Genomic DNA, 21,113 nt, shown 5'->3' with positions numbered 1-21,113 from the left:
TTGGACTTTCAGAAAGCTTTTGACAAGGTCCAAAAAAAGGCTCTTAAGGAAACTAAGAAGTTATGGGATAAAAGGGAAGGCCCTCTTATGAATCAGTAGCTGATTAAAAGATAGGAAATTAAGAGTAGAAATATATGGTCAGTTTACACAATGGAGAGAGGTAAATAGCCGGGTCTACCAAGGGTCCATACTGGGATTTGTACTATTGAACATATTCATAAATGATTTGGAAAACACTGAGATTGCAAAAATTGTAAACAATACCAAATTACTCCAGATAGTTAAGTCCAAAGCTGACCACAAAGAGTTACAAAGGGATCTCACAAAACTGGGTGACTGGGCAACAAAATGGCAGATTTCAGAGGGGTAGCCGTGTTAGTCTGTATCAGTAAAAGCAACGAGGAGTCCTTGTGGCACCGTAGAGACTAACAAATTTATTTGGCATAAGCTTTCATGGGATATAACCCACTTCATCAGATGCAACTGATGAAGTGGGTTATATTCCATGAAAGCTTATGTCGAAATAAATTTGTTGTCTCTAAGGTGCCACATGGACTCCTCGTTGTTTTTAAATAGCAGATGACATTCAATTTTAATAAAGCAAAATAGTGCACAATGGAAATCATAATCCCAACTATACATACAAAATGATGGGGTCTAAATTAGCCATTACCATTCAAGAAAGATCTTGGAGTCATTGTGGATAATTCTCTGAAAACAACTGTTCAATGGGCAGTAGCAGTCAAAAAACCAAACAGAATGTTAGGAACCATTTGGAAAGGGATAGATAATATGACAGTAAATATATTGCCACTATATAAATCCACGGTACACCCACACTTTGAACTCTGTGTTCAGTTCTGGTTGCCACATCTCAAAAAAGATATATTTGAATTGGAAAAGGTACAGAGGAGGGTAACAAAAATGATTGGGGGCATGGAACATATTCCATACAAGGAGAGGTTAAAAAGACTGGGACTCTTCAGTTTAGAAAAGAAATGACTACAGAGGGATATGACAGTGGTCTATAAAATCATGAATGGTGTGAAGAAAATGATCAGGGGAGTAATAGTAACCCCATCACATAAAACAAGAATGAAATTAATAGGCAGCACATTTTAATCAAACAAAAGGAAGTACTTCATACAATTCACACTCAGCCTGTGGAACTCATGTCCAGGGAATGCCAAAACTATAACTGGGTTCAAAAAATAATTAAGTAAGTTCTTGGAGGAAGGTCCATCAATGGATATTAGCCAGGGTGGGCAGGGATGCAACGTCATGCTCTGGGTGTCCCAAAGTCTCTGCCTGCCAGAAATTGGGATTGGACAACAGGGGATGGATCCCTTGATGATCACCTGTTCTGTCGATTCCCTCCGAAGCATCTGGCACTGGCCACTGTCAAAAGATAGGGTACTGGTTTACATGGACCATTGGTCTAACCCAGTATGGCCATTCATATGTAATGTTACTACAGTATTTGCAGTATTTCCTACCTAGGTATATGAAAGTGTCAGGAGTAATAGCAGTAATGTTATTTAGTTGTCAAAGGCAACATTACAACATTTTCCATGGTGACTGCTATACATCACTAAAAATCAGGATTTACCAACAATTACCATATGCTACACGTATTTCCTAGTTTAAGTATGATAAAATCTCAGATACTACAGCATGAAAACTGTAAATAAATGTTGATCTTTTAATTACTACTTAAACTTAATCTTGGAACAATCCTCCATTTTCCCTGTGCCCTTCCTTTGTATCTTCAAATCCTTCCTGAAAAACAATGGTGTCATGAAATCTTCCTATATAGACATTACCAGTGACAATGGCTCAATGCTCTTTTTGCATTGGAACTCTTGATCTATGATACCTGATTTAGGGCTCCATAGTGTGTTTAAGCACTACACTGAGTAAGATGTGGTGGTGTGTAGGGACACTGCCCTGGGGTAGTACACTGTTGTGCCTTTCACACACCCATGAGGTACAGTTCTTCTCAGGGTTCCCTTCTTGCACTTGGGAGATGCAAGGAGTAATTTTTCATAGAATGTAGCATACTCCTCTCTGCTCACCTCCAGCCTAGCCAAGACATTACAGAGGTACCAGACAACATTTTTTACCTTTGGGAAAGGAAAGTAATTGTTCCCCATGTTTACAGTTTCCTAAGTTACCAGGATAATGCCAGCATCCAATTATAAAACTAATCTTATGGGTAATAAATGTTTATGAACTCCAGTGGGATGTTTATTCCTTCATGAGGTTCAATAGTACACTTGGTCTCACAGGACGTATCTTTCCTACACTGTGAACACTCTTTCCCCCATTTCTTACTCTAGTGGTATCCGAGTCATCCAGTGTCTCAGTGGCAAATTATGCTCTCTGCCCAGGCCTGGTGATTGGAGAAGGGATGCCAAAGATGTCTCAAACAAATTTGATTTAAGGTACAAACAAAACTTTTAAAAAAACAATAAAATAAATAGGATTTCACAGTTTCTCCTGTTCTCAAGTACAGTATTAGATTGTGATATCTGAATCTGACTTTGAAGATATATTGAAGATTTTCCACAGCCCAACCTGCCTGCTTGGGGCTCCAAGCAAAATTAAGGTCCGGTTTCAGGTCTCTTATACAGCCTGTATTCGTCTCTCCTCTCTCTCTCTTTTTGTATTCTGTATTCTGTATCTCCTTCAATTCCTGCTTAGCTGCTCATTGCTCCACCTCTGATTCTTTAAATTAGTCCAAGGCCAGATGGCCTTTTAATTCAAGTGCTTAAGTATAGGTGTAGGTGCCCAGTTTTACACAGCCAAGTTGGAAAAATGTTGGCCATAGGTCATTGTCATGTAAATTCCCTGAGTGCTCTTCCCTATCCAACCCCAGAGTGGGGAAAGATAATCAAAATGCTGCTTCTATGTAAGAGGATATCAAACCATTTCTAATGAGGTATTTTTAATGTGTGTATACAAGAGCTTAAATTTCCCACTTTGCCTTCCATATAATGAAGGCCCAGTAAATCTGTTTTGTAATGTTAAACTCTGAGATAACTCTGTTAGTGCATAAAGAGATAATGTGTATCCTTTAAAGAGATGACTTTGATGCTTCTGATGCAAGTTATATGCTCGGTTCACTGCTCTGCTGGTGTGCTCCTGCATAACAAAGAAAGACTGACCCTAGCTGTGGTGGTGAAGCAGGGAGCACACTCCTTAATTAGAGCTGAGTAGTCAATAGAGGGAGGGAGGAACAAGGGAAATTCCCCTCTGGACAGAGCTTGAGGAAGTCAGGGTGTGGTACCCACAGGGATCAGTGTAGGCTCATGTGGGAGTGACGGGAAAGCCCAGAGTTAGAGCCTGCAACAGGAAGAAGAGACCCCCAGGCAGCAGAGCAGGCTTCTCGGGGGAGCCCTGAGTTAGGGCCTCCAAGGATAAGGGAATAGAAGAGAAGCCCAGGACGGGTGGGAGACCAGTTTATGTGGTATTTGGACTCCCAGCGGGGAAAAGCCTGAGGAGTCAATGCTCTGACAAGAGTGAGAAAAACCGAGAGAAGCTGGGAGGGGTGGCAAAGGACCTTTTGAGTACATCAGCTGGGACTTGGAGTACCCTGGAAGGGGTGTGAACTACTACACAGCTTGGAGGGCTGAGAAAAGAAGACCCAGAAATAAAGTGACTAGATGTCCTGTTTTTAAAGGGACAGTCCCATATTTAAGCCCTCCTGCAGATATCCTGACTTTTTCTTAAAACCAGGCAAATTGTTCCGTATTTTCTGTCTCCCCCTCACCCCCCACCATTAGTACTGGTGGGTCCTGCTGCTGGCTGGATCCCTGCTCACCAGTGGCCTGCCCACCAGTGGTGACAGTGGGTGTCCAGTGGCTGATGACGGGGGTGAGTGTGCAAAACTGGTGGCAGGGCAAAGCTGCAGTGCATGGGATAGGCCACTCCCCATGCTGGTCTGTCAGTGCAACCCCCACTGTGTGCCGGCTCTTGGCCAGCAGGGCCCTGTCCCGTTTCCTGACAGTGCTGGCTGTGCTCTGTGGTGAGTGCAGGCAGGCACCAGATGGTGGCTGATTATGTGTTGCCTCTGCTGCCCACTCATCGGCCCTTTATGTGCTCCCCTTCTCACTGTCCTCTCCCTGCTTTGCCCCTTCACCCCCTCAGCTCTGCTGTTCCTCCATATCCACTCCCCACAGTGGTGTGCATCCCATTCCCAGCACTGTGTGGAGAACCAACCCCTGGACGAGCACTCGGCTTACCAACAGCCTGACCGGCAGGCTCCTTCCTTCCCCCACTGCCTCTGGCTGAGCCGGCCCCTGGAAAAGCCCAAGACTCTCTGTCCCGCACAGTGCTGGCATGAGGAAGCCTCTCCGTCCCTCAACTAAGCTCTGTAGTGGTGTGTGTCGGAGGGGGCGGGGGAGAAGCGATTTCCAGCCTATTTGCTCCCTGAACCTGCAGGCTCCACAGCAACCCCCAGGGCAGGGATTTAGCACCCTCTTCACTGCACTGGGTCCTGCCACCAGGGAGTATGGGGCTGCTCTGTCCCTAGGCACCCTCCCCTGCTGAACCACCTCTCTGGCCGGGTTTGCTGAAGCCCCTACAGTCAGGTTTCCTGGGTCCTGCTGCACAATGCATCCTTAAGGCGTAACCCCTTCCTGCCCGTGCTGTAGCCAGAGGTGACTTGGTTATGTCGGTGGGCAGCAGCAGCCTGAAGGTATTAGCTGGAAAGGACGAGCTGCTTCCAGCCACACGAGGTGGAGACAGGGAAGAAGAGATGAGCTCTGCAAAGACACTAGCCAGGTCATCCCTTTCCACCCCTCCTCCTCCCCTGCAGCTGGAAGCAGGTCCCATCCCTTCCCTCCTGCACAGAGCTGAAAGACTGCTTCTGGCCACATTCTGGTGTGAACCCTGGCAGAAATCTGGGAAGGGGGCCATGTGACCCTGCATCCATTCTCTCCCCCGCCATATGTGTTGCCTCGGGGAGATGCGATGCCAGATATTAGGAGAGGCAGGTCTTTGCCAGAGGCCCAGCAAGGCATAGACGGCGGAAGGCGTTGGCAGCGAGGATCGGGTCAGTTGGGTGTCCCCCGCCTCCCCGTGTGAGAGAGTTGTACAGGAGTGTGTGTGTATCACTTCTCCCCATGTGAGCCCTAAAGCCTTAAAGATAAGAAGGTAAATAAAAAGAATCCAACTACGCAGTATTTCTTTTTAACAGGGGCTCAAGTCAACTTGATGTTAATTTGAATCTTTGTACTGCATAGTTCTGATTGATTGCCATTGAACTCACTTGAATACGAGTAATTTTACCAGGTGTCCCATATGATTGGGACTGGCCATTGTGGCCAAGGAAGTGGTCATTTGGGTAGGGATGAGAGGCAGAGTCCCCTGAAATGCTGCATCCAGGCACAGGGAGGCACCCTAGAGTTGATGAAATGCTCCTTCAGACATTCAGGGATGCAGAGTCCTGCTCCCCAGCATCACAAGCAACCTCATCAGGCAATCCTAGAGCACCTTGTGTTACTCCCAGATGAGTGTCTGGCAGACACTCAGAGTGGCACTGTGAGCCTCCGTTAGCACTGGCATTTAGCTTAAGCCCTCTGAAGCCAGTGTGAGGATGAAATGTTGGAAAGTAATGTGGGTGTAAAAATAGAGAGTAGAAGAATCCTTAAGGACACTCTTGACCAAAATAAAAGGAAATAAAACAACATTTAAAATTAGTTCTCTCCTGTCTCATTCCAAACTCTCATGCTTGTTCTTTCCAGCTATCAGTTTCTGTATAGCTCATTTCTTGGCTTATGCATCCACATGCTATCTGCCTTGTTCTAAAGTTGTTGTGTGGCTCTATAGTTCAAACACATCCATGGATTTGGAAAAAAAAGACTGTAGGAACCAGAGGGAAATATTTTCCATCCAATCTGTCCCACCCAAAAACAAATCAAGGTGTGTTTTGAACTCCTGTAGAAATAGATTAATCTTTGCACTATGGGAAGCACAATGACTCCAGTTCTGACTTGGGTTCTGCAATGCAATGTGAAGGTGAAAGTATCTTTTCATTCGTCATACCATTTCCCAGTCTCCAGGCCAGGTAGAGTTTAGCCCTATGAGCATTGAAATCTCTAGGCTGAGCTGGGGATAAGGGAGTCTTTGTCACCAAAGTTCCTATTTTTGGTGAACAAATAACTACAGCTGTAATAATTAACAACCTCTTTTCTCAGAGACCTACTGCTATAATAATTATTGAAGATAATTTATAATAATATATAGCACCTTCCATTACAAGATATCAGATTACATTGTCTTACTTGCTGAAACATGACAGCCCTGGGGTAAGTTAAGTATAGTGCCTTTTATTAGCCCCATTCTACAGATGGAGAAATGAGGTACAGAGAAGTTAATAACTTGCTTTCCTCTGAAAGTTGGGAAATGATTGATTTGTCTAAGATTTTCATAATAAGCCAGAGCCAGGCGTACAATTCCAGTGTCCTGATTTACAGGGTTATGTTCTGACCACTAGACTTGCTGCCGCTTACCTTAACATAATTGTTAATAAAGGAGATATTAATCACAATTTGGATAGTTATCAAAATATTCAGTTAATGCCATAAGTGCTGGAACTACCAAATAACTGGAGGATAGCTAATGTGATGCAAATTTTTAAAAAGGGCTCCAGAAGTGATCCCGACAATTACAGGCCAGTAAGCCTGACTTCAGTAACAGGTAAACTGATTGAAACTATAGCAAAGAACAAAATAGTCAGACACATAGATGAATATAATGTGTTGGGGAAGGGTCAACATGGTTTTTGTAAAGGGAAATCATGCCTCACCAATCTACTAGGATTCTTTGAGAGGTCAACAAGCATGTGGACAAAGGAGATCCAGTGGATATAGTGTACTTAGATTTTCAGAAAGTGTTTGGCAAGGTCCCTCGCCAAAGGCTCTTAAGCAAGGTAAGCTGTCATGGGGTAAGAGGGAAGGTTCTCTCATGGATTGGTAACTGGTTAAAAGATAGGAAACAAAGGGTAAGAATAAACGGTCACTTTTCAGAATGGAGAGAGGTAAATAGTGATGTCCCCCAGGGGTCTGTAATGGGACCAGTCCTATTCAATATATTTATAAATGATTTGGAAAAAGGGGTAAACAGTGAGGTGGCAAAATATGTAGATGATACAAAACTACTCAAGATAGTTAAGTCTCAGGCAGATTGCAAAGAGCTACAAAAGGATCTCTCAAAACTAGATGACTGGGCAACAAAATGGCAGATGAAATTCAATGTTGGTAAATGCAAAGTAATGCACATTGGAAAACATAATCCCAACTATACATATAAAATGGTGGGGTCTAAATTTGCTGTTACCACTCAAGAAAGAGATCTTGGAGTCATTGAGGATAGCTGTCTGAAAACATCCACTCAACATGCAGTGGCAGTCAAAAAAGCTAACCGAATATTGGGAATCATTAAGAAAGGGATAGATAATAAGACAGAAAATATCATATTGCTTCTAGATAAATACATCGTATGCCGACATCTTGAACACTGTGTTCAGTTCTGGTTGCCGCATCTCAAAAATATATATATTTGAATTGGAAAAGGTACAGAGAAGGGCAACAAAAATGATTAGAGTTATGGAATGGCTGCCCTATTCGGAGAGATTAATAAGACTGGGACTTTTCAGCTTAGAAAAGAGACGACTAAGAGGAGATATGATTGAGGTCTATAAAATCATGACTGATGTGCAGAAAGTAAATATGTGTTATTTACTCCTTCTCATAACACAAGAACTAGGAGTCACCAAATGAAATTAATAGGCAGCAAGTTTAAACCAAACAGAAGGAAGTATTTTTTCACACAACACACAGTCAACCTGTGGAGCTCCTTGCCAGAGGATGTTGTGAAGTTGAAGACTATAAGAGGGTTAAAAAAAGAACTAGGTAAGTTCATGGAGGATAGGTCCATCAATGGCTATTAGCCAGGATGAACAGGGAAGGTGTCCCTAGCCTCTGTTTGCCAGAAGCTGGGAATGGGCAACAGGGGATGGATCACTTGATGATTACCTGTTCTGTTCATTCCCTCTGGGGTACCTGACATTGGCCACTGTCGGAAGACAGGCTACTGGGCTAGATGGACCTTTGGTCTGACCCAGTATGGCCATTCTTATGTTCTTCTGTTTTTATGTTAACTAGGGAACTACCATACCCTCTGGCTTGAAGTAGTTTCCATCATATACAGGGTTTACAGTTTGGTTCAATGGCTCTCAGCACCCCCACTGTATAATTTATTCCAGCACCCCTAATTAATGCAGATACTTACGATCATATTTTCTCATAGTGCCCTATCAGCAATTCTGTATTTTAATTCTCCACCATGCAAACTGCCAGTCACATAATTCAATAGCTAACTTGATAGAACTCTTTGAAATCATGATAAAGAAAGATGAGTTTCATGGGGTCTCTTCTAAGGTGAGGCAAGAAAAGTCTTCAGCATGGGTAGACTTTCAGTGGAAAGAAGAGCATTGTGACCTAAAGAAGGATGATTTAAAATTCCATTGGTAGCTGAATAAATATAGAAATGATGAGCAATCCCTTTTTTGAAAAAGCCAAGTAGAAGCCCTGGAGGGGTTGAGTTAAACTTAGTTTGAAAGTCATTGGTTGAATGACTCAACATCATTTCTAGCTGGGTGACTAAAAAGGAATCCCGTTCCACCCACTGGAGTGAATCACAATGTTTTTTTAACTGGCAGCTGAATGGTCGCATTAAGATTTTTTGTAAAACTTTAGACAGGGAAAACTGACAAGTGAAATTGGTGTTTGCTTGCAATTTTAATCTTCTTTTAGACAAAACAAATGCTTATTTATAGAAACTCTAGGTTCAACTGATTCTCATTATTTTATTTCTGTCAGGGAGCCAGAGACATATTCTTGATTCTCAGATATCTGGAAGCTAATGACGTGAAGCTGTCAATGGAGAATTGTACAGAGTGCAGCCAGCGCAGTTCCGTCAGACCCTTCTTATCAATGCCCCTACCCTCCTTCACTCCGATATGCCAAGATCAACCTGGGTCGGGAGGACCAGGAGTGCTGTCTAGCACAGAACTTGAAAGAGATGGTGTATGAGGTGATGAAGTCATCTCTTCCAGTTTTACACCAGAAGAGATTCCCCCTACACAAGGGGAATTATCAAGCACAACTCTCCAGCCACTTTAAGTGAACTTTCTGCTGCTTATGCGGTACAAAGAAGTTTAATCAGTCTGGAGAATCCAGCCCTATTATCTATTATCTCAGATCTAGCCTGTAATTGATAATAATAGACACGTATATTTAAGGCAGAGCAATCATACAGTCAAGCAAACACAGGCAGGCTTTTCACACAGGTGTTGACAGGATGGATGTCTATGCACATCACTGCCTTCATTGGAGTACCTGCATACTTACAGTAGGTGAACAAATGAATGCAGGATCAGAGACATAGTTCTAACACCATGTCTCAGTCCAGCCCAGCAGTCCTATTTATGTACTTTCCATTTCAGCAGGGTATTTACATCTCTGCCTAACTTAAGCACACGAGTAGTACCACTGAGTTCAAAGTTAGGTACATACTTAAGTACTTAGCTGAATTCAGGCTGTAATCATGCACCTTTCATTGAATGACTGGCAGTCACCAAATTATGTACTGTATTATTTGGGAATATTAAGTAAGGACAAATTATTACCAGATGCAGCTAAGCTCTTTTCCAGTTGTTAGTCAGACTGTGCCTGACCCTTGTGTGGTTGCACAGTGGGACAGGGTACAAGAAGCCTTACTCATTGGACCATCAACACAAGAGCCAGGCAAAACTGTAGTCCCTGCAGAGGAGTGTCCAGATGGGTATCTCTTCCTCCAACCCCCAAGACAAAAGTGGTCATGGTGAGACAGGAAAGGGACAAGATCATGCTCCCACTGCACTGCTCAGCAAAACTGGTAAGAAGATGAGAGGAAGCTTATTATGCTCTACTAAGGGTTATTGTAGCATGTGTACCCCACTGTATTCTAGGGCGCACTCCCTAGGGCTGTGCAGTTGTGCACTACCCATGCAGGCCTGTGCCTATAAATTACAATCTGACCCTAACACTTCAACCAACAGCTCCACGTGTCAAAGTCTACTATATTAACCCACTGTGATACCTAGTCTATGATCAGGCCAGTGTGCTAGCAGCTCCCATTGGTGTCCTTACTGTTAAAGTTATTTGAGCAAATTAATTTACATCTTATTTTGTAGAGAGTTTACAATTTGCCCATAAAAATGGCTGTGTATGAGATTGGCCATACAGGTTTTTGTCAGCACAGCATAGCTGTTCTCATTTATGTGCACAATTTCATTAAACTCAATTGTCAGAATGAAGAAAATGTGTGTGAAGTTTCTAAATAGAGTTACAGATACTTTTATTCTATGCTTGAACAATAAAATGGTTAGATTGAAAAGTTACAGTCACTTAATCTTTACTTTAGCTTAGTGCCTTCTGGCATCATTTTAAACTTACACCTGCGATAAAAATTGCTAACATTTAAAGTCAGTTAATGAACATGATTCCTAGAACAATGTTTTCATTAAAAAATGAACATTTTGGATGAGTATGTAAATTACCCCATACTGTGGAGTGACATTGCACATTTACGTACATTCTCAAGGCATGTGCTTTTTGATTTAATTAACCTTTTGAGGGGCACAGAAGCAGCATATAAGGAAAATTTAACACCTTGTGTGCAACCCACCCACCAAAAAAACCAACCAACCAAAAAAAACCTCACAACGTTACCTATTTTTCATCTTTTGGACCCATTCCTGAAATGACACCCAAGCTTGTTGTAGGAATGGGGCCTAATTGTGTGAAATGATTTCTTAGAAGCTCAGGAAAGTGGGCCTGATCCAACGCCTGCTGAAGACAATGGGAGTCCTGAGCTAAGCATAACATGGATAGTTGCTAATCACATGTTTCTTTCCCAACACTGAACTTTCATTCTCTTCAGAGCTGTCCTTTGACACCTGGCTATGATAGTAGGAATTAAAGTTACTCATATGGTTGCATGGGGGGAATCATTATGTATTGAGCCTTATCAGCAGAAACACATTGCTACTGCATTTGAAGCATTAGCAAGTACACCTATCTGTAGAATTCTCAAAAATAAGTGTTTATTGTCACTTTAAAAGTCTACAGTATCTTTTCTTCAATTATAATAGCAAATTGGCAGCCGCTATTACATGGTGTCAGAAAAAAAAAAACCTAAAAGTAAGAAGAGCACTATAAACCTCAAAAAATGGACCAACTAAAGTCTCCAGAAAAGTTAGCCTTAGAAGGAAATGCAGCAGAAAATGAGAAAGTGGAAGCAAGAATTTGAGATGTATAATATTGCAGCTGGTGCAGAGAAGAAAGATGAATGGCTGCAAACAGCATTATTTCTTCATGTGTAAGATGAAGAAGCAAGAGAGGTATTTAACACCTTTCAATTTGATGATGCAGCAGAGAAAGTAAAAATACAGGTCTTAGAGAATAAGTGTGAGGCATGCTGTGCACCGTGGAGAAATGTCATGTATAAGAAGTGTATTTTTCACTAGAAATCAGACAGAAGGAAAAACTATAGATCAATATATGACAGATTTAAAACTGGCAGCACACCCTGTGAATTTGGAAAACTGTGACTCACTCATTAAAGACCACATCGCATGTGGTATTGTATCAAACTCAGTTTACGTTGTTGAGGGAGACTAATTTAATCCTTGAACAGGCTGTGGACATATGTCATACGGACAAAATGGCTGAAAAAAGCTGAAAGGGCTGGGTGAACCCTTGTACACATTGCAGTGTTAAGTCTGCCTTTAGTAAGTGTAAGAGGACTGTTGCCCCCTTACTAACATTCAGTGGAGGTGTTTTGGTTGGCTAGCTCCAAGCACTAAAAGATTGGGGAGAGGCCAATGCTCCAGGTCAGCCTCAGCCTCTGAGCCTGATTGACAGAGCAGGCAGGCTAATGAGGGAGTCAGGAGGCCAGGGGGTCCTGTCCGCCATGTGAGCTGGAATTGCCTGGGTCAGACAGAGTGGGGCTGAGCTAAGGAGAGAGCAGGGGCCCAAGCTGAGCTGGGGAGCAGAGCTGTGCCAGATCCAAAGAGGCCAAAAAAGCAGCTCAGGAAGCAGGACAGAGTTGGGAGCAGAGCCAGAGACAGCCCAAGGAGAGAGCAGATCCTGTGCTGGGAGTGCTGTAGTGAATTTTGGCAATTACAGATAAATGACAAAAGTTCTAGACTCTTTACATTCAACACACCTTTTGGCAGGTACAGATTCATCAGACTTCCTTTTGACATCTGTTCAGCCCCTGAAGTCTTTCAGGGTGATTGAACAGACATTTGAATGGCTGGAAGATGTAAAATGTTATATAGACGACATACCAGTGTGCGAACATACCAGACAAGAACATGAAAGGCTCAAGAGAATTCTAGAGAGGTGCCATGAAAGGAACCTGTGACTGAACAATAGAAAATGCAAATTGGCTCCATCAGAGATAAAAATATTTGGGGCATCGGTTGGCCAAAAATGTCTAAAACCTGACAACTCAAACATTGCTGCAGTTTCTGAAATGACCACACAGACCTGCAAGGCTGAATTTCAAGGATTTCTTGGAGTGGTTATTTACCTTGGGAAATTTATCCTGAATATGTCAACAGTAGCAACTCCTTTAAGACAACCATTGGGAAAAGATGTCAGGTTGATGATGATCACTTGTTTTCCATATCCCACTGAAGGCAGAACAAGAAGTAATGGGCTTGATCTGCAGCAAGGGCAATTTAGGTTAGATATTAGGATAAACATGCTAACTATAAGGGTATTTAAGCTCTGGAATAGGCTCCTAAGGGAGGTTGTGGAATCCCCATCATTGGAAGGCTTTAAAAATAGGTTTGACAAACATCTGTCAGGGATGGTCTTGTTTTATTTTGGTTGTGGATTTGGGATCACATGTAATTCACAAGCATTTCTGGGATAATTCTCCTCTGGAACAGGGGCTGGTAATGCATGCTTTACTTCTGGGTTCAAAATAATAGCATTTTACCAAGTGACACTTCCTCCATTTTCAGAGGCTAGAAGTCTTGTACTCACGTGATGCTCTGGAGAAGCTGCTCTTGAAATACCACACTGAATCTGTGTAGGGGACTTGCTCCTGCACTATAGCAGCGATTGTGGCAAAGGTTCAGGACTCCATTTCCCAGATAGCTTAGGGGCCAGCGTGGAGCTAGAACAGGCTAGCAACACTATCAGAACCAATCATAAGCCAGAATTTAAGACACAAAGGGATTGCTTTTACTTTTAGCTTTGGCTGTGTTTAGCGTGTAGCAGGGAGAGAAGCATCGAAGTCATGGATGACCTTTCTACCCTCCATTTTCCTACCTATGGGAAGACTTTAAGTCCTTTGGGGATTTGGGGGACATTGAACAGTCATCTCAGCAGATACCATAAGCAGAGGAGGGTGAGGAGAGTGATGGTCAGACTACCAAAAGTCAGACTAAATGCACATTGAAATTCAGACCAGAGAGTTGCAGGGATGATCTTGGTGTGAATATTTTGTAACAACATCCTGCAAACCCATCAAAGACTGAACCTAAACTCACTGTTTGCCTAGACAGGAGCTGGGAGACAGCACAGAGTGGTTTGTACTGACTGCCTGCGAGGCGTAGAGTTTATATATTGTTGTTTTTGTCTTTTATTCGCCTTTTTTCACTCTCCCATATCCTGAGTACCCCATAACTAATAAAGCCCCGGTTACTGTTTTATTTCTCTGGGAATTGTGATAGCTATTTTATTTTGTGCGCTCTGACACTCCTCTGTATGGGATTGTGTATTAGATATCTTCCCACAAGTCAAGCCCTCCGTGTTCTCTGCACTCAGAGGGGTTTCCTTGGGTGGAGTCACTGGATGTCCTCATAGGTGAAGCGAGGACTTAGAAAAGGGAGATGGCTGCAGCCCCACTGCAGAGCTGGGGTTAAATGAGTTTTCCCACATACCTATGTAGGTTGCTCAGCTACTTTGAGTCATTATGAGCCATGCAGTGCCATTCTGCACAGAACATGGAGAGATGCAAACACAGGAGACAGAGCCCCCCCACCCCTCCATAACCATTCGGTTCTCTATATAAAAGTTCAGGCTGCTGTTTATGAAAGCAAGGTGAAAGTCCATCTGAGAAACAGAGATCAAAGGCATATTACAGGCTACTGTTTAGGAGATCTTATCAATAATATTAATAATAATAATAATTAATTAAGTGTACATCCTAATAGTTGCAGCTGTAATTCCTAGGTTTGTTACTATACTTAAGTGATCAAAACCTCTATACAGATATATTACACTGGTCTACAATTTTTGAGAAGTCGTCTGCTTCAGAGATAAAATGTGATATTTATTATGTATTTTGATGTGCTGAATTCAAATATGAGAATTAAAACAACTGATTGGCTACTGTTTCTAAGATATTTAAGTTTTTACATTTTATGTCTATGTATATTGTGTAGATAGTAGAGTTTTAATCATAAATTGTAAACCTAGGTCTTTTCATGTGTTTATAGTTGCTTTACATGATAATATTTCACCTGTCCTGTTTATGTAACACTTTAAAAATCAGCAAAAGGGTTACATAAATAAAATTTATTATGAAACAAAAGGCAAAAAACTATTATGTACATAGTTTAGTCCGATTCAGTGTCTACTCGGCGCTTCTTGGCTTGTCTCTTGTATTCATTAAATGGAGCATCTCTTGTCACTGTCCAGCAATAGTCTGCAAGCATTGATGGGCTCCATTTGCCCTGATAGCGTTTCTCCATTGTTGCAATGTCCTGGTGAAATCGCTCGCCGTGCTTGTTGCTCACTGCTCCGCAGTTTAGTGGAAAAAAATCTAGATGAGAGTGCAAAAAATGTATCTTTAGTGACATGTTGCAACCAAGGCTTTTGTATGCCTTGAGGAGGTTTTCCACCAACAACCTGGAGTTGTCTGCCTTGTTGTTTCTGAGACAATTTATTGCCACTAACTGGAAGGCTTTCCATGCCGTCTTTTCCTTGCCACGCAGTGCATGGTCAAATGCATCATCTCGAAGAAGTTCACGAATCTGAGGACCAACAAAGACACCTTCCTTTACCTTAGCTTCACTTAACCTTGGAAATTTTCCACGCAGGTACTTGAAAGCTGCTTGTGTTTTGTCAATGGCCTTGACAAAGTTCTTCATCAGACCCAGATTGATGTGTAAGGGTGGTAACAAAATCTTCCTTGATTCAACAAGTGGTGGATGCTGAACACTTTTCCTCCCAGGCTCCAATGACTGTTGGAGTGGCCAATCTTTCTTGATGTAGTGGGAATCTCTTGCACGACTATCCCATTCGCAGAGAAAACAGCAGTACTTTGTGTATCCAGTCTGCAGACCAAGCAAGAGAGCAACAACCTTCAAATCGCCACAAAGCTGCCACTGATGTTGGTCATAGTTTATGCACCTCAAAAGTTGTTTCATGTTGTCATAGGTTTCCTTTATATGGACTGCATGACCAACTGGAATTGATGGCAAAACATTGCCATTATGCAGTAAAACAGCTTTAAGACTCGTCTTCGATGAATCAGTGAACAGTCTCCACTCATCTGCCATCACACCATCGATGTTGCTGCAGGCTACAAGATCACCTTCCATGAAGAAGAATGGGACAAGATCCTTTTGACGGTCACGGAACATGGAAACCCTAACATCACCTGCTAGGAGATTCCACTGCTGTAGTCTGGAGCCCAACAGCTCTGCCTTACTCTTGGGTAGTTCCAAATCCCTGACAAGGTCATTCAGTTCACCTTGTGTTATGAGGTGTGGTTCAGAGGAGGAGGATGGGAGAAAATGTGGGTCCTGTGACATTGATGGTTCAGGACCAGAAGTTTCATCCTCTTCCTCGTCTGACTCAAGTGAGAATGATTCTGGTGCATCAGGAACTGGCAGTCCTTCTCCATGGGGTACTGGGCGTATAGTTGATGGAATGTTTGGATAATGCACTGTCCACTTTTTCTTCTTTGACACACCTTTCCAAACTGGAGGCACCATGCGGAAGTAACAATTGCTGGTATGATCTGTTGGCTCTCTCCAAATCATTGGTACTGCAAAAGGCATAGATTTCCTTTTCCTGTTCAACCACTGGTGAAGATTTGTTGCACAAGTGTTGCAGCATATGTGTGGGGCCCACCTTTTGTCCTGATCTCCAATTTTGCAGCCAAAATAAAGGTGATAGGCTTTCTTAACCATAGTGGTTATACTGTGCTTTTGTGATGCAAAAGTCACTTCACCACAAACATAGCAGAAGTTATCTGCACTGTTCACACAAGTCCGAGGCATCTCTGCTCACTTTGGCTAAACAGAAATGTGTCCCTTTGCAAAATCAAACACTGACAAATAAGAGAGCACGACACTGTATGATTTCTAGAGCTGATATAGGGCAATTTGTTCAGCAGAGTGATGTAAGCTTCGTTATGATTGCATCATCCATGACTTCTAGGAATAACATGATGCAATTCATATCATGTATGACGCAATACCAGCTTCAGATTACATCATTCATTGTTTTGCCTAAAAAGCAAGTACTGTCCAAACCCAGTCATAGATTTATTCATAGATCCAGTCAAAGGTGTATTTTAGTTATTTCTGGTTTAAATTGAGATCCCTTCCCTTTATAACTCACTTATCCTCCGCTATTCCCAAGTCAAGGGTCGTATATACTGTCCCAATAGCATATCTTGAAAACTAGAGCCAATCAACAATTTTAAGCATCATTTTTGTTCTCAGTGACCCAGAATTAGTAAAGTTGGACTACATTTATTTCAGAAGCATTTTGGCTGTAGAGCAGTGTTATGAGTTATTCCCTTTTTAAGCCTTCTCTATAGAACAATCTATAGTAAAAAGACATTTAGATTCTGATTACAAACAAAAGGACAAATTGATAGTTATCACTCAAATCTTACACACCTCATTGTACCTCATTTCTGCAGTACTAATATGTGGGCACAAGGCAGAGTTTAATGGCAGAAAGATTTACCTGTTTTAATTTTTTTTAAATCTATAATATAGACCTAACCATTCAAGATTATGTCAGAACAAACTCATTTCACAGGAACTCAATAATTCATTTATTAAAGCTCTTTGTTGTGCATACATTTTCTCTGATACATGTCCCAGGAGTTTAGATAATGCAATTCCAGCTGCTTAATTGAATTTGATTTTCACAGTTCTGCAAACTAAAATTGCAAAACCTAACATAGTAAGCCACATTAGTAGTTAAAAGTTTCTCAAGCCTAAAGCTAAAATATGCTGTCGGGGAGCATACCTTTCTGTGGCTTCTGCTGCATTCCCAATCTAATAAATATTTGATCACAAGCTGCTTTTGTTTTGTGTTTGTTGTTGTTGTTGTTGTTATTTTCTTTTAAATAGCAACTCCTGCAGTTTGTACACCATATCAATGAAAGTTTGTTTATTCAAGCCTACTGAATGAGAGAAATAATTTTGAAAGGCAGATTCAGTTGCTTGTTATAATAACTAATCAATTTATATTCATTTACATTTTGACAATATTTGGGCCTAATTTTGCAATGATGAGTAAAAAAGTGTTTTTGATCTTTTAGAGAGGCATGAAAGGGGCCATAACAGACCTATGAATTGATTCAAAGTATCCACATATGTGAAATCTGCAATAAATAGAGGACACAATATGCAGAAAAAACACTGAACCCACAAAAGGTTCCTGACCATCTTTGGTCCTGATTTCCGAATAGGAAAGATTGGTGGTCTACCTACAAAGGACATTTAGAAACTTCTGTTGCACAACATATCAAGTAAAAATACAATAATACATTGTAAATTGCCATTTCCTCATGATAGAATTCCAGATGACAGATAATGACCCATAATTTGTGAGTGGTTCTTTCCAGAAATTATCTTTGATATATTGGTTCAAAGACACCACACTGTGTTTTGGCTCTGCACATACCAAATGTGTTAGCAGAACAGTCAATGTAAATAGCAAAAAAATAGATAAAACCCCTGTTGACTCCAAGAGATCCACATTTAGTATTCTTAGAACACCTGAGAGTTTTACTATAAAACTCTCCAAGTTTTATTATGAAGATTACCTTTCAGAGACTTGAGGGCAGGAGGACAAAAACCTTAGTGCCAATAGCTGCTAAACTTTGTGAGTCAAGACAGTTAACTCTGGAAATATTTACAAAAGATTATGTGACAAAACTAGAACAAAAAAAATACTACAACAAGAATGCCATTACCCCCATTGCAAGTGGAAAAGAATGTTATATTTCAAACATACAGCGCTGTTACATAGGCAGTTTGCCAGCCACATCTGCTACCCCAAGACCATACATCATCATAATCACCTCAGGGCTAGTCTACACTTAGCAGCCGGGTCGACGCGGTGAGTTCGACTTCTCGGAGTTCGAACTATCGCGTCTAATCAGGACGCGATAGTTCGAACTCCGGAAGCGCCGGGGTCGACTCCGGTACTCCACCACTGCAAAAGGCGGTGGCGGAGTCGACCTTGGAGCAGCAGACTTCGATTCTGCGGCGTCTGGACGGGTGAGTAGTTCAAACTAGGGTACTTCAAATTCAGCTATGCTATTCACGTAGCTGAACTTGCGTACCCTAGTTCGACCCCCGCTCTTAGTGTAGACCTGCCCTCAGAGGGTCAGTCTTATAAGAGTCGCTGGCTGTTTCTTGAGACTATTCATAAAGCTACTGACAAGTACTTGTGTACTGGCATTAGTAATACTTGCACATCTCCTCATTTACAGTGGAAAACACAAAGAAGTAACAAAGACTCTAGGTGGCATATCCACCTTAACAGCTGAGCAGGCCATTGCATTTGAGAACAAAATTGATTTGAGAACAAAAAGTGGCCTTTTGAGGTTCTGAAACAATACTTGCTAACAAATATTGATTACCTCACCTCCATCCTAGGTATTTCCATTTGTGTGTTTTACTAAATGACTGTATTAACTTTGGACTGCTATTTTTGTTTAAAACACTTTGCATTTGATTTTTTTAAAGAAGGTTTAACAATAGCAACTAGAGTCAGTGGAAATTCACTCCTTCCATGTGACAGATGTATAAACTTTAGTAAATTTACCTCATGTCATATGACATGATGAAGAAATATTGATCAGATCCAGGACTGCTAAGCATCTCATCTTAATGTCACAAGATTATCTTGGATATAAATTGCATTAGATACTTAACTATAATAATTCTTGCTCATATACATATAGTTAAATTGATATGCAAATTTGCAAGCAGGAAGGATTTTTTCCAAAATTTCCAACACAAATTAGCAGGGTTTCCTTTTCTTCCAGAGCAATGAGCAACTATTAGGATTAGATGGCCAAATCAGAGATGATCATTTTCCTGTGGCAGAGGGCATTGGTAGTTCTTGGTACTTCCCATTGTTATTTTCAGAGTTTCTATTCTACTTTCCTTAAAACTATAAGTGAGGATGTCAGCCAATGCTGATGAAAATGAGAAAGAAATATTAACTTTTAAACAAGCTCCAAGTCCTGTGTATTTCTGGAGCTGCAGTGATCATGAATCATCATGCTACTCATGGGTGACTATCAAGTTTAAGATCAGAACAGAACCTTTAGTTATGATGAGACTCATAACATTTTTATACAATGATAAAAGTGATTTTGCGGTTCTTTGTATCATATTTTTTAAAAGTTGAGAAAAATAGCAATGAAAAAACAATAATCTGAATAGAGAAAAGAAAGGCTTCTATTAAACAGACCTGGTTTTAATATCTGTTGCAGGAACATTATTTTCAGGGGAAAAGATGTCAGGGTATAGAGAAGGAGGAAAATCTTGACTAAAGGCATGGAATTGTGACATGTATACCCTTAGAAATGTATCATTACTTTTCTCAGCAATGAAGATGAATCTTTGACATAGTGCAACTTGTTCTAATTTTGGTTTTGTTATTTAAATAGAGATTTATAACCTTTACAAAAAGAGTTGATTGAAGACAGAATGGAAAACTGAAGTAACTCAACCCTGAACCCAATTACCTCTCCACTTTTGGCCTAAATTGGTTATGGTGTGATTTCTCATTTAACAAGATACTAACTACCCTTGTCAGCTAATCTTCTAGCTTACATATTGACCAATCTATTGTCTTAAGATGCCTGTTATTTTCTTTGCATCAATTACTCATCACTCTCTCTGCTTGAAGTCACTTTGTTTACTAAATAGTTGATTCTTCAATGCTATTGCCTACAACAGCTTTCTCTCCATGAATGATAAGCATATTTCACAGTGGAGGAGTATATTTTCTCCAAATGCTACAAAATAACTCCAAGATATGGCGGATGCTTGAAATGGTTATGTATTAAAAAAATCTGCACACTTTGTAGAACTACCACCATCATTCCTCTTTCATACACCTACTCCCCCACAGGATAAGGGTAATGGCATTAGGTGAGATTTAAAATACATGCACGTGCCACATGATAAGGCAATGGCATTTTGGTGAAATGGGAGTTCATGAAACTGGCAAAATGACAAAATTAGTGAGAGATATTCAGCCTAAATGTTAGTCATTTGTCAACAGATACCACAGTTGTATGTATTCCCTGTTCTAAACATAAGAGAAGAGTTTATAAGATATCGCTGAGCGGTTACTGTTAGGACATGGTGACTTGTTAACAATTTCTTTCTTTCTTCAATCTGATTCCATACTATACTAATCTGAGCTGGCTGAAAGGGGTAGTACTAAAAAAAGAATTTTTCACAAAAATAAAAAGTGCAAAGATTTTTATTTTCTTTGAAAACAGATTTTTTCCCAACAACCCTTCCTATCCAAAAATGTAAAAAATGTGAAAAATTAACAAAAGAAAATATTTACGTGTCAACAATTTTTTGTTAGAAAAAAAATAAATTGAACTTTCATTAATCCTTTATTTAGTTGCCAGATGTTGAGTTTCTTTATTTTTTAGCTTATTTAATTTTGCATTTCTTTATCTTTATTAAGTTACTGCCTGAAAGCCAATGTGGCTTTTGTCCTGGGTGTGATAATTCAGATGTGATCTTTGCACTCCTG

Source organism: Mauremys reevesii, linkage group 5, assembly GCF_016161935.1.
Source record: "Mauremys reevesii isolate NIE-2019 linkage group 5, ASM1616193v1, whole genome shotgun sequence".
NCBI lineage: Eukaryota > Metazoa > Chordata > Testudines > Geoemydidae > Mauremys > Mauremys reevesii.
The sequence above is the reverse complement of the archived record's forward strand: the minus strand, read 5'-3'. Positions refer to the sequence as shown.